The 15,905-nt window shown below is 47.6% G+C and overlaps 1 long non-coding RNA gene and 1 pseudogene across 1 annotated transcript; one reads left to right on the forward strand and one right to left on the reverse strand.

Annotated features, from left to right (window-relative positions):
- The window catches only part of LOC147583381 (centromere protein T pseudogene), a 42,054-nt pseudogene extending 40,239 nt beyond the window's left edge, over positions 1 to 1,815 (reverse strand).
- A 7,161-nt stretch (positions 1,816 to 8,976) lies between these two features.
- LOC147583382 (uncharacterized) lies at positions 8,977 to 9,840 on the forward strand. The gene is made up of 2 exons (XR_015243081.1): positions 8,977 to 9,117; positions 9,191 to 9,840. It is a non-coding gene; the product is annotated as an uncharacterized LOC147583382 (long non-coding RNA).
- Positions 9,841 to 15,905: the final 6,065 nt, after the last annotated feature.

Raw genomic sequence — 15,905 nt, forward strand, 5'->3', positions numbered from 1 at the left:
GCGTTTACCTCAGACACTCAGAAAATTTGGAAAGACATGTTGCTTTTGATGCTCACTGTAGCAGTTACACCACACTTAACCTCGCACAGCCGTGCTCAGTGCTTACATACTTAAATACGTGGATTTTCCTCCTCCCTTCCCATTTTTAAAATAAGTAAGTCAAGAAGTGTTACGATCTGTTGGCAGAAAGAACAAAATGGGGAAGGTGACCTTTTGTAGAAAATAGGAAATTAATTCTAAGAACTGCCAGCTTGAAACCCCAATCCTGATTCCCTCTACTAGATAATGACGCATGGAGTTCCTCTGTATTAATAGCAGCTCAGATAAGTCGCTGTTTTAAGAGAATCCCCCCAAATTGGAAACCTTGGTTCCATACAGAAAATATTTGGTACTTACCACCCACTTAAGCAAGGAGAGAGAACCTGTGCTCCCTCACCCCAGTTACCAAGTAACCCAAACCTTCCTCTTCCAAGGACATCGGGGACATGGGCCCTCACAGCCAAGGGCGGCTCGCTTTGTTTTACAGCTGAAGATCCATTTCTGGGAGTTTTTCTCCTGTAAACATAGAAGGAGTATGAAGAGTGTAACACTAAGTGAAATAAATCAGCCAGAGAAAGACAAATATATGATTTCACTCATATGGGGAATTTCAGAAGCAATTGAGCAAAATGGAAAGAGAGAGAGAGAGGGAGAGAGGCAAACCAAGGAACAGACTCTCAATGATAGAGAACAAACTGACGGTTACCAGAGGGGAGGCAGGTGAGGAGATAGGAGAAAGAGGGGATGGGGATTAAGGAGGGCACTTGTCGCGATGAGCACGGGCTATTGTATGAAAGTATTGAATCACTAGTTTATCTACCTGAAACTCATATCACACTGTATGTTAACTATACTAGATTAGAAAGTAAAAGAAAGAGAGAAAGAAAGAGAGAAAGAAAGAAAGAAAGAAAGAGAAAGAAAGAAGAAAGAAAGAAAGAAAGAAAGAAAGAGAAAGAAAGAAAGAAAGAAAGAAAGAAAGAAAGAAAGAAAGAAAGAAAGAAAGAAAGAAAGAAAGAAAGAAATGCATTAAAAATTAGAATAGAGCAGTGGAAAGAACTCTGAATTTGGAATTAAAGCCTTTGCTGCAAAGACATCTGGTGTCTATCATCTAAGTTGTTGGACACATCACTTACTTTCTGGGGGTGTGACGAGGGGACCAACATTAGCCATACAGCTCAAAAGATTGTTACAACAATCAGAATGACACATGGGTAAAAAAAGTGCCTGGATATTATGGTATACATGACATTATTATTATCAGGAAATTCAAATGATTTGCTTGGAGTACTCGAATACCTAAAGTATTAGTATTCTCCTTGTATAAAATCAGGACATTTTCTGGTACTTTCCAACTCTCTGTCAAATCTTCCAGTATAGGTGGACAAGAGCTGACATGGTCCATGGACCAGCTCCAGGTAACTTTGACATCATCTAGAATCACCATCAACACATATGAAACCAGGTATTGGGTTGAACCATATTAAATTGCTAATTTTGGAGATAAAGGCGGTCTAGCATTGCCTGTCATATATGTTTCAACCTAACGCTACCATTCCCCTCATACAGATGAACAGATGGGGCTTAGAGGGATAAAAAGGTTGGCCCAAAGTGAAGCAGCCAGAGCAAGACTTTGATCCCAGTCTGTCTGCGTCTCAAGCCACCGCACTGTCGACAGCCACTGAGTCAGGCGCTTGTAGGTCCGCACCTTCGCCTGATGAGATTTTGTTGGTCTTGAATAGATTCGGCACAGCCTGGAGCTCTCACCACCCCATTCATCTTGGCCTTCATTTTCCTTCTGGCAGGAATTCTCCCGACTTTCCTTTGCCCCCACTGAACACAGCTTGAAGAGGCATTGCGGCCGTGTTCAGTTTTCTCTCAGCTCATCCCGGAGGCGAGATGTCAGCTCCTGGTTTTGTCCTGGATTCTGTGGCCTTTCTGTCATGTGAATGCACTTTGAAAATTCCAACCTGAGCGAGATTCCTGAGCACTCCTGAGGATTACCCAAGTCCTTGGACGTACTTCCTTTTGAGAGTCTTGGGCCAGGGGGTGTAACTTCTCTGTTCTTTCTGTTTTTTCTTGTTGTTGTTGTTGTTGTTGTTCGTACTGATATGACTGTACCTAGAAAAGTGTTTTAGAGAGAAAGTCTGTTTGTAAGCTTGTTGCACCAAAGAACAAAGCCAGTGTTTTTATTGTTGTTTTCAACTATTCTCTTAATGTAACTCAACAGCTGGCATACACCAACATATCATGGGTTTTTATGACAACAGGTACATATATATATATATATATATATATATATATATATATACTTTCAGAAGGAGATATTGTATTTTTAGGAAGAGAGAGAGAGAGAGCAAATCCCAAGCAAACTCCACCCTGTCACTGCAGAGCCGGACGCGGGGCTCAAACTCACAAACCGTGAGATCATGACCTGACCTGAAGTCAAGAGTCAGATGCTCAACCGAATGAGCCATCCAGGCGCCCCATGATGGTTTATATTTCTGAGGGATTACTCTTTGCCGGCACTGTGCTGAGTGCTCTACAAGGACTCTGTATTTTAATTCTCATACTGAGACTCCGAGTCGGGTATTGGCATTAGCCCACTTAACAGACAAAGGGGGGAGCACAGGGAGGCTTGGTCAAGGTAACACAGCTGGGAGCACGGCGCTGACGTCCACATCCGGACACACAGCTCTTCTTCTCGGTGCCCTGGTGCCTCCCTGGGGTTGGATCCAGAATGATTTCATCACGTATGTCGATATTTAATGCCAGGTCATCGTATGTAACTGTGGATGCTTATGAGTCAATATCCAGGTTAAACAAGTTATTTAATTATTTAATCCAACAAATCATTCATAAATTCATATGTTGTGTCAAGTACACTGATCTTTTGACAATTAGATACGTCTTTTTACTTTTTTTCAGCAGATATTCGGGGTCCTGTGGAAATACACCCTGGTTAACGTTAAACTTCCTGAGGCATAAGCCGAAGGGACAAGCGATGAAACCCCTGTTGTAACTATTTCTGCTGTATCACATGGGATTATGACAAGGCAGGAGAGGCCACTGGATGCCCTGGAGCATTATGGCTGAGCTCCAGGATGTCACAGCCTGACAATAGCAGGCTGGGGGAAGGGGAGGTGGGGAGGGGGGGTTGTGTCATCGTTGGGTTTGCAGGAGATTCTCACCTTGTTGGTCTATTGTGACTCCATTTAGGAGTCGCTTGCCATTTAACCTTGCGAAAACCCTGCCTTTTTCTTCTAGAAGAGTTGGTCTGGTTTGGTCTCATGCTGCCCGAGCTAATGGAGAGTGATGGATGTGTATCACTTGTTTTCTAAATTATTAACAATTCCTTGAACTACAGAAAAAACGACACGGGGAATATATTTCTGGCAGACAGCACGATACGGTGGGACGGATGTGACAGGCAGAGACTGAAGGCATGGGCTTAAATGCTGGCTCCACTTCCGTGGATCATATACCTCCATTGTAGCTAGCTTCACAATACAAGCCAGCCCCTGCCCACCAGGTCTGTAAACTTGGGAAAGTCAATTCAGCTTTCTGAATCTGTTTGGGTCTTCATTCATTTGCTTGTTCACGCATTCACTTACTCACTCATGGTTTTTGTTCTTTTTTAAGAGAGAGAGTGTGTGTGTGTGTGTATGTGTGTGTGTGCAAGTGAGAGCAGGGGAGAGGCAAAGGGAGAGAGAGAGAGAGAGAGAGACAGAGAGAGACAGAGAGAGAGAGAATCCCAAGGAGGCTCCACACTCAGCGTGAAGCCCAACTTGCAGACTTGATCCCACAACCCTGAGATCATGACCCAAGCCAAAATCAAGAGTCAGACGTTCAACCAACTGAGTCTCCCATGTGCCCCTCACTCACTCATATTTTAAGTTTCAGGTACAGGCTCGGGTCCTAAGTAAATATTGCATTTGTCTCTTTTTGTTTCAATAAAACGGTAAGGGTCCTACTTTCTTGAGTTCCAAATATTTGTTGTGAAGTAAAGCTTTCAGGCACACATAAACACCCTGTGAAGTTTAAGCATGACACAGACGTTGGTTACTCCATTTTTTTAAAAACTGTGGCATAGAAAAAATGCTTGCAATCATCACTACTCTTTAGCTCAGAATTTTTTTCTCACGCCAAATGGAAACCTAGACCCATTAAATAGTCACTGCCTATTCCCTCCTGTGTGCATAGATTGTGTTGCGTTTATCCATTCATCTGATGTTGGACATTTGGGTTCTTTCCACCTTTTGGCTATCATGGACAGTGCCACTGTGAACACGGGTGCATAAATTTTTGTTCTCCCACCCGAACTGAATTATTTCAGGTATAGCGTAAGAGTAGCAGTGCTGACATGTGGTACTTCCACGTTTAACTTATTGAGTAACAAACTGTGTTCCACAGCAATGACACCATTTGGCATTCCCAACAGCAGTGCATGATGGTTCTACTTTCTCCATTATCCTCACCGACACCTGCTGTCTTCCACTGTGGTCATTATGGCCATCCCAGTGAGTATGAAGTGCTATCTCATTGTGGTTTTGATTTGAGTTTCCCTGATGACTAAGGATGTTGAGCACCTTTTTACATGCCTGTTGGCGATAAGTGTATCATTTCTGGAGAAATGTCTTTTCGAATTCTTTGCCCATTTTTTATTTGAGTTGTTTGTCTTTTTGTTGTTCTGTTGTAAGAGTTCTTTATATCATCTATGTATGATATATGTAATCTTTATAATTTATATAATACATAATACACATAATCTATATAATCTTTATATAATCTAGACTCTTATCAGAAATGTGATTCACAAATATTTTCTGCTATCCTGTGAGTTGTGTTTTCCCTGTCTTGATAGTATTCCTTGATACATAAAAGTTTTTAATTTTGATGAAATCCAACCTACCTATTTGTTCTTTGTTGTTGTCATATCTAAGAAATCTGCCAAATCCATCATCATGAATATTCATTCCTGTGTCTTCTTCTAAGACATTGATTATTTTAGGTTTTATGCTAAGGCTGTTGATCCATTTTGAGTTAACATTTGTGTGTTTTGTGAGGCACGGGCTCAATGTTGCTCCTTTGCATGTGGGTTTCCAGTTGTTGCAATACCATTAGTGAAAGACAGTTCTTTATCCATAAACGGGTTTGGCACCCTCATCAAAACTCAATTAGCTGTAAATATATGGGTTTATTTCTGAACTCTCAATTCTGTTCCATTGGCCTATATGTCTATCCTTATGCCAATACCACACCAAAGATTTGTAGTAAGCCTTGAAGTGTCATCTGGAAAGTGTCAGTGTTCTAAATTTGTTCTTCCTTTTCCAGATTGTTTTGGCCTTCAAGGTCTCTTGCAATTCTAAATGGAATTTAGGATGAACTTTTCCATTTCTTCAGAAAAGGCTGTTAGGATTTTGATAGGGATTATACTGAACTTGTGGATCCCCCTGGGGAGAATTACCATCCTAATAATATTAAATCATCCAATCCATGAACATGATCTATCTTTCCACTTTTTATGTCTCCTTAATACCCTTCAGCCATCTTTTACAGTTTTCAGTGCACAAGTGTTGCCTTAAGTATTTTATTATTTTGGATGCTATCATAAATGGAATTGTCCTCATTTGTAGATTATAGTGGATAGAGTTAAACCGATTTTTGTGTATTGATGTTGTTTCCTCAAGCTAGCTAGACTCATTAATTAATTCTATTACTTGTTTGTGGATTCTTGAGGATATTCCACATGTCAGATCATGTCATCTGCAAATAGATTTACTTCTTCCTTTCCAATCTGAGTACCTTTTATTTCCTTTTCTCACTTAATTGCTCTCGCTAAGAGAACTCACAGTTGAATAGAAGAGGTAAGAGTAGATATCCTTGTCCTGTTCCTGGTCTTGAGAAGAAATATTTAGTCTCTGTCTGTTAAGTACAATGCTGTCTGTGGGGTTTTCACATGTGCCTTTTATCAGGCTCAGGAAATTCCCATTTGTTATGGACTGAATTGTGCTCATCCTAAATTCATATATTGAAGCCATAACCCTTAATGTGACTGCATTTGGAGATAGGGCCCTTCAGGAGATAATTAAGGTTAAATGAAGCCATAAGGATAGGTTAATCCAATAGGACAGGCCATCCAACAATAAGAGACACTAGAGTTCTCTCTCTCTCTCTTTCTCTGCATGTACACACAGAGGAAAGGTCATGTGATGAGAACACAAGAAGTTGGCCATCTGCAAGTCAGAAAGAGAAACCTCACTAGAACCAAACATGATGACAAATTGACCTTGGACATCGAGTCCCAGGAACTTTGAAAAAATAGGTTTATATTGTTTAAGCCACCTAGTCCCTGGTATTTTGTTATAGCAGTCCTGCCAGGCCAATGTACCATTTATTCTTAGAGGTTTTTTTGTTTGTTTGTTTTACTTTGCGTTTAGTGTTTCTTTGAACCATGGAACAGGTTACATTTTTGTCAAATGCTTTTTCTGTATCAATTTAGATGATCATTTTTTATGCTTTATTTTATTGATATATTGTATTACACTGATTGATTTTTCAAATGTCAAACCAACCTTGCATTCTCAGGATAAATCCCAGGTGGAGTATGTACACATGATTTATAATCTATTTAATATATTGCTAGGTTGGATTTGCCGGTATTTTATTAAATATTTTTGCAGCTATATTCATAAGAAATATTAGTCTGTTTTCTTTGTTTGGTAACAATAGAGATTTTAGAATTCAGAGGGTAAAGAACAAAGACAGACTGTGTTCCAAATTTCCTAACCAACCAACCAGGGAGATTTCTTCAAATGACAGGACAAGGCAGAAAGAGTGAGAAAAGGTATACTGGATTTCATGTTTATCTTTGACACTTACTTTTAAGGCTTCCTTAATCCATTCTATCCCATTTATAAAATTAAGTTTTGAATTGGCTAAAGAGCCAGAAATTAAGCTTTGTAGCTGTGTGAGATCTGCTGTAATGCTGACATCAGGGGAAGAATGCACCTTTGTATGGACTGACTTTCTCCATCCACTTTGTTCCTTTGTATTTAAGGAATGGTCTATGAAAAGCCTTTTAAAACTAACATGGGCCTGACTCATTATGTTTGCCAAAGTCAGATTCCAGTAAATGTTAGGATTCCTTTTCTAATCACTACTGTAACTGGAATTAGCAACTGAAGCGAGATGCTAGCACTGCCAACATTTCTGAGGTCATAACGACAAGGTATTATTGACTTAATTCCTCCAATGCAAATTGTGTACACACACACACACACACAACATAAAAACACGTAAACGTACCTCTGTGTGTGTGTATGATTAAGCAAAACTCTACTTTTGCATTATGAGATAGTTCACAGAGACCATCTGGATAGCTCAGGTCTATGACATTGTGGTACTGGGTTAAAAAATGAAATAGGATGTGGAAGTCACTTTGCCATCTTATGTTGCCTGTTTGCCCCTTTCATAGTAGTTGTGATATAGATTTGAAGCCGGACATCTTATGGGTTCCCAATGGGCTGTTTGGTTTTCTTCTTGCAAGCTACAGATGAATGTACTTTGGTACAGAGCTGGAGGAAGAGTCTCTCCACCACCCTTCCCACTGAGGAAGGGGCCCCGAGCTCCCAGTGAGAGCCTTACTGTTCAGGCAGCCACACCCCTCCTCACTTTCCATCTGGGTGCCTCCCCACAAACTAATCTCCTTTCCATTTCCTGCTGAACTTTGCGATTGCCTAGTCCCTGCCAGTGTTACCCCACTTCCTCTATTTGGAGGTACTCCTCTACCCTTTCCTAATTCGCCCTCATGACGTGTGTCATACTTTTCTACACCAAGCTGTCACTAATCCGCTTTCCTCATGTAGGGAGGTAGAGAGGAGAGTCTGGGTGGTGCTTTGTCTGTCCAGTAAAATAAGCAAATTTGGAAGAATGTATAAGGCTGAGGATGTTGTCTGGGGCAGGGAGGCTGTACAAGAGTGTCTAAGGTCATGTCTCCATCAGGGTTTTAGAAACACTGTCAGCCTTCTGAGTGGGAAAAGCAAGAGGTGTTAGGATTCAGTGGTAGATGGGGTGTAGACCGTGAGCCAGGTGGGATGGAAACATCTGGAAAACTGGTTTCTAGAGACTAGGTTCAGCCACCTTGTGAGGTGCTCAGAGGCCAGGCTTCAAACCCCAGAGGTGTAAGCTCTGATGTAAACAAAGGGTTTGGAGGACAGGATGGGACTGAGATGGGACCCAGGATCACTGTCCACAGACTAGTGTGCACAGGGCAGGGAGAAGCAGCCACTGGGGACCCAAACAAGAACTTCCCATTTAGCCCAGTTGGGAGAGTGATGATACTAAAGTCTGCCTACTTGGGTGGGAAGAAGGGAATGGTTGCAGAACTTTAAGTACTGGGTATCTCAGTGAAAACTGGTTTAAGAACTAAGAATGGGCTAGGGAGCAGACATTTGGGTATAGATGATTAAGTGAATTTGAAGAAAGTAGTGGGAAAGATCCAGTATTGTGTCAGGAAAAGAGGCCCACTGATCACCGAGTTTGGCTACTCTGTCCTTTGATGTCATTTCCAGGTCAAGGGTGAAGGTATCAATTTTGTCAATGCATCTCAAAGTAACCACATCCTCAGAAACAAATTCATGATATACAAACTCCAAAGATACCAAATTATAATCCAAGAATAGGGAGTTTTTTGTTAACTTACAATAAGAAGTATTTCTTTCTGGTGATATTCATGCATGTTGCCCAAATTAGTAGCCATCAGCTATGATTAGGGCACAGCATAGTGGAGGATATTTAAGCACCCTGCGAAAACTCTCAGGACAATTCCTGGTACTATGTAAGTCTCTTGCGTGTGAATGTCTGCCCAATCCCTTCTATCTGGGCACTGCTGAACAAACACCCACTCATATCTGGCCCCCTCTTCCCTTTTGTAAGCCGTCTTCTCAGGTACGTCACTGCCATTGGCTGTACTACTGATCCTTCGTCTGATTCCTGCATGGCCTGGCCTGGCTCCGTATTGCGTTGCTTTATGGATGCCCCATCTCCTGAAGACTGCTTCAGAACCATCATCTCCATTAGGTGAGAATTCCGATAATTTAAACTTGGAAGCTCCCCTTCAGTCTGAGCTATTTTAACTTCTCTGTATCGACAGGTGGGCAAAATGAGACAATGGTCTGACAACCTGTATCCTCCCAAGACTCTCTATCTTCAATAATTTTAACAAATGGTCCGATGGAGAGACGGACCAAAAAAGCCCATAAACTTGAAATGAAGGGACCATGCGGCACCCACTAATGTTTTTGACTTTTGTGAACTCTCGTTTTGCTGTCACTTTATTTTTGTGTTATATTATCACATTAGAACAAGAATGCTCGGGGCATCATGGCTTACTCTGCCTCATTGGGCCTCCATTCCAGAGATTCCACAGACACTTCCCACCCTGGCAGGATGCAGAGACTTGACCTGAAAGTACATGAGGACCATCGACAGGAAGGCAGACCCATCATTTGGGAATCTTGACAGAATGCGGATTCTGAATCTGTCTAAGGTCTGAGGTGGGGCCGGGGATCTGCATTTGTAGCTAGCTCCCAGATGACAGAGGTGCCACTTGTCTGTGGACCTTGAGTGGCACAGCTCCAGTGGTTTGGAGAGTCAGTCTCCTGAGTGATTACCTCAGTTTCCTCCATTGTCAGCTTTGTGGCCTTATGCAAATGCCTTCGCCTATGTGTCTATAGAGCAGGAATACTTCTTACTTCCCAGGCTCTTGTGAAGATGGAAATCATTAATATTTAGTGCCTTTGATAGTGTCTGTCACTTCCTTCCTGCCTCGACCTTTCTTTCAAGCCCCCTCTGAGTCCCTCTTCGGGCCAATCTCTGGCTTCCAGTTCTGGATGTCCCCACCGGAAGATATGGTGCAGCTTTCCCAGGGTTTTTTTCTTTCATTTAAAAAATAATATTTATTTATTTTTGAGAGAAAGAGAGAGAGAGAGAGAGAGAGCACAAGTGGGGGCAGGGGGCAGAGAGAAAGGGAGACACAGAATCCGAAGCAGGCTCCAGGCTCTGAGCTGTCAGCACAGAGCCCGATGTGGGGCTCGAACTCACAAACTGTGAGATCATGACCAGAACCAAAGTTGGATGCTTAACCAACTGAGCCATGCAGATGCCCCCCCACCCCCAGGGTTTTTTCAAAGGCATTCAGTCTGCTCAGGCACCAGCTAGCTCCTTGGTTTGTCCCCAGCTCCTGTTCTCAATGGGAAGTCCCCCTTCCTCTGGCCCCTGGCTCACAGTTCCCAAAGCCTAGGTTCCTCCTGGGCCTCAGAATCCTGAGTGCACCTGGCTTGGACCCTCACCACCTACAAATACTATTGAAAAGTGCCTCATCTTAGTGACATCATTGGAAGAGGTCAGACGACGACCTTTCTCCCACCACCGCAGGGCTGCTGTCTGGAGACAGTAAGAAAGTCTGGCTTCCAAACTGAATGGAGTTCGTGCTTATTTTGGAGAAGACGTCTCCTTCTCCGGGTGATCTGCCCCCCTGAGAAGTCAGCTAGAGGCCTGCGCTTTCCCAAAAACGGACTGACCCGGTGGCACCCTGGGAAGTGGTTCCTTTCTGGCATTTAAAGACTACCCTAATTTCGTTGCCACGTGCGATGTGCAATCCCAGATTGTTGAGAAGAGCTTTGGCCACAGGTTTCCTGTGTACGGGGAAGAGACCAGAGCCTGGCCTTGCTGTTTGAGAGAGAGCAGGACGTTCTTGTGTAGAGAACAAGGGGAAATCATCGAGTTGTCCATGATTACCAAAGGATATGTAAGAAATATGTTGTCTAAGGTGGAAATTGCTACCCTTGGGTAACAGGAAAAGGCTGGCCATTACATTGTAAGTAGGAAATGGGAGGTAATGAAATAGATGCCTGCACCCAGCGCAACCTCGATAAGCAAGTTTTCGTCACACCTTGTCGATTCATCTTCTCAGATGGCTCTCCTCTCAGGCATCGAAACTCTGTCTCTAATACCAATCGGTGAAAAGAACAAAGAGATTTGCCCAGCTGTCGCCATTGTTATCGGAGGCTAATACCAAAAGGGTGCTACTAAAAGATCCCCGCAATGTCCTCTGAATTGGAAAAGGCACCTTAAGGGATCCAAGCTGAGTTGCTGGTGTCCGTGCTCCTGACTTCCCAAATGCCGTGAGTTCTGACGGCCTTTGGAAGTCACGGGGAAGTCACTGCATTCAAGGCTTAATGGGCTCAGGCTTCCAACAGTCCCGCGGGCACGGAGAGGTCATTGCAAAAATGTTTTCCCTGTGTGTGGGTTACCGCTCACCTCCCTAAAGGGCTGGGGAGCACTTTAACCATAATGCCTGGTTTGCCCCAGCCTGCTGACTCCTGGTAAGATTTCTGGTGAGAAATTAAGCACAAGGAATGGTGTCCCCAAGCTATGGGAGGAGCAAGTCAACTGTAAGTCTCCTGAGAGCATACGGCTATACTCACAGGAGGTCCGTTCAGAGTAATGGTTGTTACAGAATCCATGCTAGCAAATGCCATAGAGATCACCTCCTTATTTTGCAGCTTTAGAGCCTGGGTCTCAGAGGTGGAAAGTCCTTGACTGTACAAGTTAGAAACCGAGTGGGAACAAAGGCTCCTGACCCCTAGGCTGGTGGATGGGGGGGGGCACGAACCCTGAAGTCACATCCCCAACCGGCCCCTCCTCTGCTATCACAGCTGTTATAAAGTGCCGTGTCCAGGGGCACCTGGGTGGCTCGGGCAGTTAAGCGTCTGACTCGTGACATCGGCTCCGATCACGATCTCACAGTTCGTGGGTTCAAGCCCCGCATTGGGTTCTGCACTGACAGCATGGAGCCTGCTTGAGATTCTCTCTCTCCCGCTGTCTCTCTGACCCTACCCCCCTTGCTCTGGTTCTCTCTCCCTCTCAAAACAAGTAAATATAAATATCTCTTAAAAAAATAAATATATAAAGTGGGGTGTCCAGTGGAGAGATGGGAGTGAGGTCTCCTAGGTACCCAGTTCTGGGGCTGCCATTTTGGGGGCCGGCAACTTCTGGAATGACGCGGTGCACAGCCCCCAGGACCGGGTACGACGCAGGAACACCTGTGATCCGGTCCAGCTCACACACACCAAAGTCGCAGGGTCCCCAAGCATGACACAAATGGGTGGGGTGAGCCCCTGCCGGGCAACAAAATCCACGGGCTCGGAGCCCGGGCCTGGGTTTTTTTTTTTTTTTTACAGCAGAGGTATGGAAAAGCTACGGAAGCCTCAGGGCCAAATCGAGCCCCGTATGATCTGTGCCCAGCCTTCTAGTCAGAGAAGGGGAAGTTTGGGCCAAAGTGGGAAGTGGTTTTCCCAGTGTCACTCAGAGCATCATTGGCCGAACCAGGGTGGGGACCGAGGGCTTCTAGGTGCAGGGCCTGCTCTCTCCCCCCACGATGCCTTAAATGGTAGCGAAAACAGTGCTGTGGGGAAAGGCGGGTGCAGGGGCGGCTGGAAGAAGAGACCGATGGCCAGTAGCAGAGAAGGCCTCTGGCAAGCTGGAGCACAGTGGGACGGTTGTCACGGGGCACGCAGCTGGCGTCTCCCTGAACCTGTAGGAAGTGATTTCGATTCCTTGTCTGTCTCTCTCTTACACACACACCCACACACGCGCGCACGTGTGCACCTTTCTGTTCACCTCTGACCCTTCGTCCTCGGTAGACCAGCGCTCTGCGCACCCCACTGCCGTGGCGGCACAATTCCCAAGCCCGGCCACCCCCAAAGCCCTCCCGATGCCGCCTCCAAACAGAGCCACCCCCCCCCACCCCGTTCAGACACGTCAGTCCCTGATTCGCACCCGTGGCTGCAGGCAGAGACATCTGGGAAATGGGACGAGGAATGTTGTAGCTCGGGATCCTGGAAGCTGAGCTGAGAGAATTAGAAATGAACCCCGCAGACGCATCGGTAGGTGTTGCTGTGGTTTGGGGGTCTGTGTCCTTCCCCCCACACCCCAGACAGCATCGCCAACCCCATGTGGCCAGAGGCTCTATGTCTCGGTCTTCACCGCTCGCTCCCCAGGAGCCCCGGGCCCTGGAGGAGGGAAGCAGGGGTGAGGCCATAGCCTTGCTCAGCCCTGCCCCTGTGTGCTCCGGGCCCTGACAGCAGATTCTGGGCCACCCTGCTCTCCCCAAAGCAGCTCCTGCAGCAACAGGTGTGGGGCTCCCTCTCTATTGCACGGGAGCCAGTGTGGGGTGTGTGATGTCCGGCAACGGGGGACAGGACCTCTTCCCTTCCGTGCCTTGTGCCTTTGTCTCAAAATAACTTCAAACTCCACCTGGAACACGGGCTTTGAAGTTCACGGTCCCTGAAGCGTCGGGGGAAGGGGAAGCGTGTGAACTGAGGACCCAGGAGTCAGGCTGCCTCCCCTGTGTGGTCAGAAAGCAAGCTGCACTGTGCACAGGAAGTCCTCCTTGCGCGAAGCTTGGAGGGGGCCGGCCTGGTTCCAGCTGCTTCCAGAAACCTCTTCCCTAGTCCTTGCTCTGCCCTCGGGTCCGGCGGTCTTTCTCTTGCCCTCCTTTGTTAGGGCCCCGCCGGGGCTCCCCGTGGGTGGAGACTGACTTGGGGTGAGCCCACCCCAGCCTGCTTGCTCCCTGATGTACATGGGGCAGGCCCTCGCTCCCGATGTCCTGCCTCCCCAGCCGACACGGCGTCCGTGACTTCCCAATCCTGTTCCAGCAACTGGGTCCTTCAGTGAGTGAGGGGACCCTGGGTGGAGAGGGGACATGGATGGACCCACGTTGCCCCATGGGCCTCATCAGATGGGTGAATTGGGGAGGTTTTGCTCACATAGAATTTGGTTGAGGTTTTAGCAATTAAATGACACGTACCCATGTGTCTTGATCACAACTGCTGTCACCGAGGTCCCTGGACATCTGTGCCAGGGTCTGAAATGGCAGGAAACGGTGTTTGAGGTCATTAGAAGGTCGTGGAGGGGCTGAGGTGCTGGTGGGGGGGGGGGATACACTTGCTGCTCCCAGCGGCCTTTATACTGCGTCTGTGAGCCATGACCTCAGAGGGGCCCGGGGGAAAACTGGGGAACCACAGGGAGAGATAAGGGGGATTTTGTGACTCCTAATATCTGGGAACAGACCAATGCCAAGGGGAAAAGATACATGGGGCGAGGCACATCCAGAGCGGCCGTGATGGGCGAGGTCCCCTCCTGTTCTCTGTGCCGCAATCATGACACTTCCGAGCCACCTAACAGAGCCCTTCCACGGGGCACTTCTCAGTGACTGGCCCATCTCCCAAGCTCCCTTTTGTGCTAAGACGAGTTTGGGGGGCCCCAGAGGGCGCAGTGGTGGTGGCTGCTGTTCAGAAACCTGGAGCAGCCGATGGACCAGAGCCTCCCTCCGGGGCACGCGTCGCCTGAGGCTGGAGGTCCCGGATGAAACACTCAGACAAGCACCTCGGTCACTTGAACCCAATTCCTGTAGCTGAGCACGTGCTCACTCGCGCTGGTCCCGATCACCTTCTCCAGGGACTTGAGGATGAGGACTCGGCCCAACCTTGGCCTCCAGCAGACAACAGGAGATGGGCAGCCCCCTCCCCTCGCCCAACCCAGCGAGGCTGTGTCCAGAGCCGATAAAAGTAGCTAATGTCTATTTAGTGGCAGCTGTGAGCTAGGCAAAGCGAGAATCTCACAACCTCATCTGCCAGACCTAGCGCAGCTACCCGTTTTACAGACGGGGAAACCGAGGCCACATCCTAGACAGTGGTCTCCGGGGACCCTCCCCCAGCCACTGGGGTCTGACGTCCTACGCCTGACTCTCTGAAGCCCTTTCTCAGCCTGACGCTGGCAAAGGAAGACAGCTCGTGTGAGGGACCAACAGGGAATATGCGAGAAGGAGGAAAGAGAGCCCTGTTGAGACCAGACACAGGAAGACACAGGAAGACACAGGAAGCTCTGCCCCAGCTCCTGGGACAGAGAAGGTGCCCAGTGCTGGGCGCTGCACCGTGTGTAGACCACAGGACTGGTACGTGGCTGGCTGGGTATGAGGCGGGGGCGGGGGGTGCAGGCGCATGTGGAAAAGCCAAGAATAGCAGAAAGGCTGTGCTCTCGAGCCAGGGAGGAGAACCCAGATCCCACCGCGTTAAGCAGAGGCTGCTGGGAGGAAACAGAGGCAGCTGGTGGAGACCAGGAGTCCTCCAGGGCTGGGCAGTTCCCCTCGTGTAGCAGCCAAGGTGCGGATGTGGTTTCCAGCTCTCTGGAGGCCCCAGAAGATGTGTATCCTGGCCTCATGCGTGCTTGATTCAGAGATAAGCACTGGGCTGGAACCGGAGGGAAGGCGGGAGGGGGGCCAGGGGCAGATTCCCTGGTGCCCCACACCTTCCCTGCCCTCCCCCTCCCGTCTGGCCCGGTGCACCTGCCCAGCTGAGTCTCGCTGGCCCGAGCCTGTGCCGTGACCACAGGCAGAGACCTCTTACTGTCCCTGCCACCGTGAAGGCACCGGCTGTCTGTGCTTTGGGAAAGTCCCTAGATGCAGAACGGAGGAACTGGGCCCGAGGCGCACCAGTGCACGGGGACACGGTGCCCTCTTTCCCCAGCCTTGTTCCTTCCACACCTGCCTTGAGTCTGATCGGTCGGCCCCCCCTCGGTTGCCTGAGCTTCCCTGTCATTCCTGAGCCGCAGGTCGGGGCAGGGCTCGGCCTGCCTTGGCCTCTCTCTGAGCTGGGGCTCCGCTCTGGCCTCGCTCATGGGCTCTGAGGGCCCAGCCCCAGGCCGCCCCTCTGGGCCCTCTATCCTCCCACTCCCCTGTTTGATCGGCAGCGTTTCTCCCCCGTCCAGGGTAACCTCAAAGGTGGCACCGTCTCTCCCTGCCCTTG

This window comes from Puma concolor, chromosome A2 (genome assembly GCF_028749965.1).
Source record: "Puma concolor isolate L17-30 chromosome A2, mPumCon1.1.hap2, whole genome shotgun sequence".
NCBI classification, from domain to species: domain Eukaryota; kingdom Metazoa; phylum Chordata; class Mammalia; order Carnivora; family Felidae; genus Puma; species Puma concolor.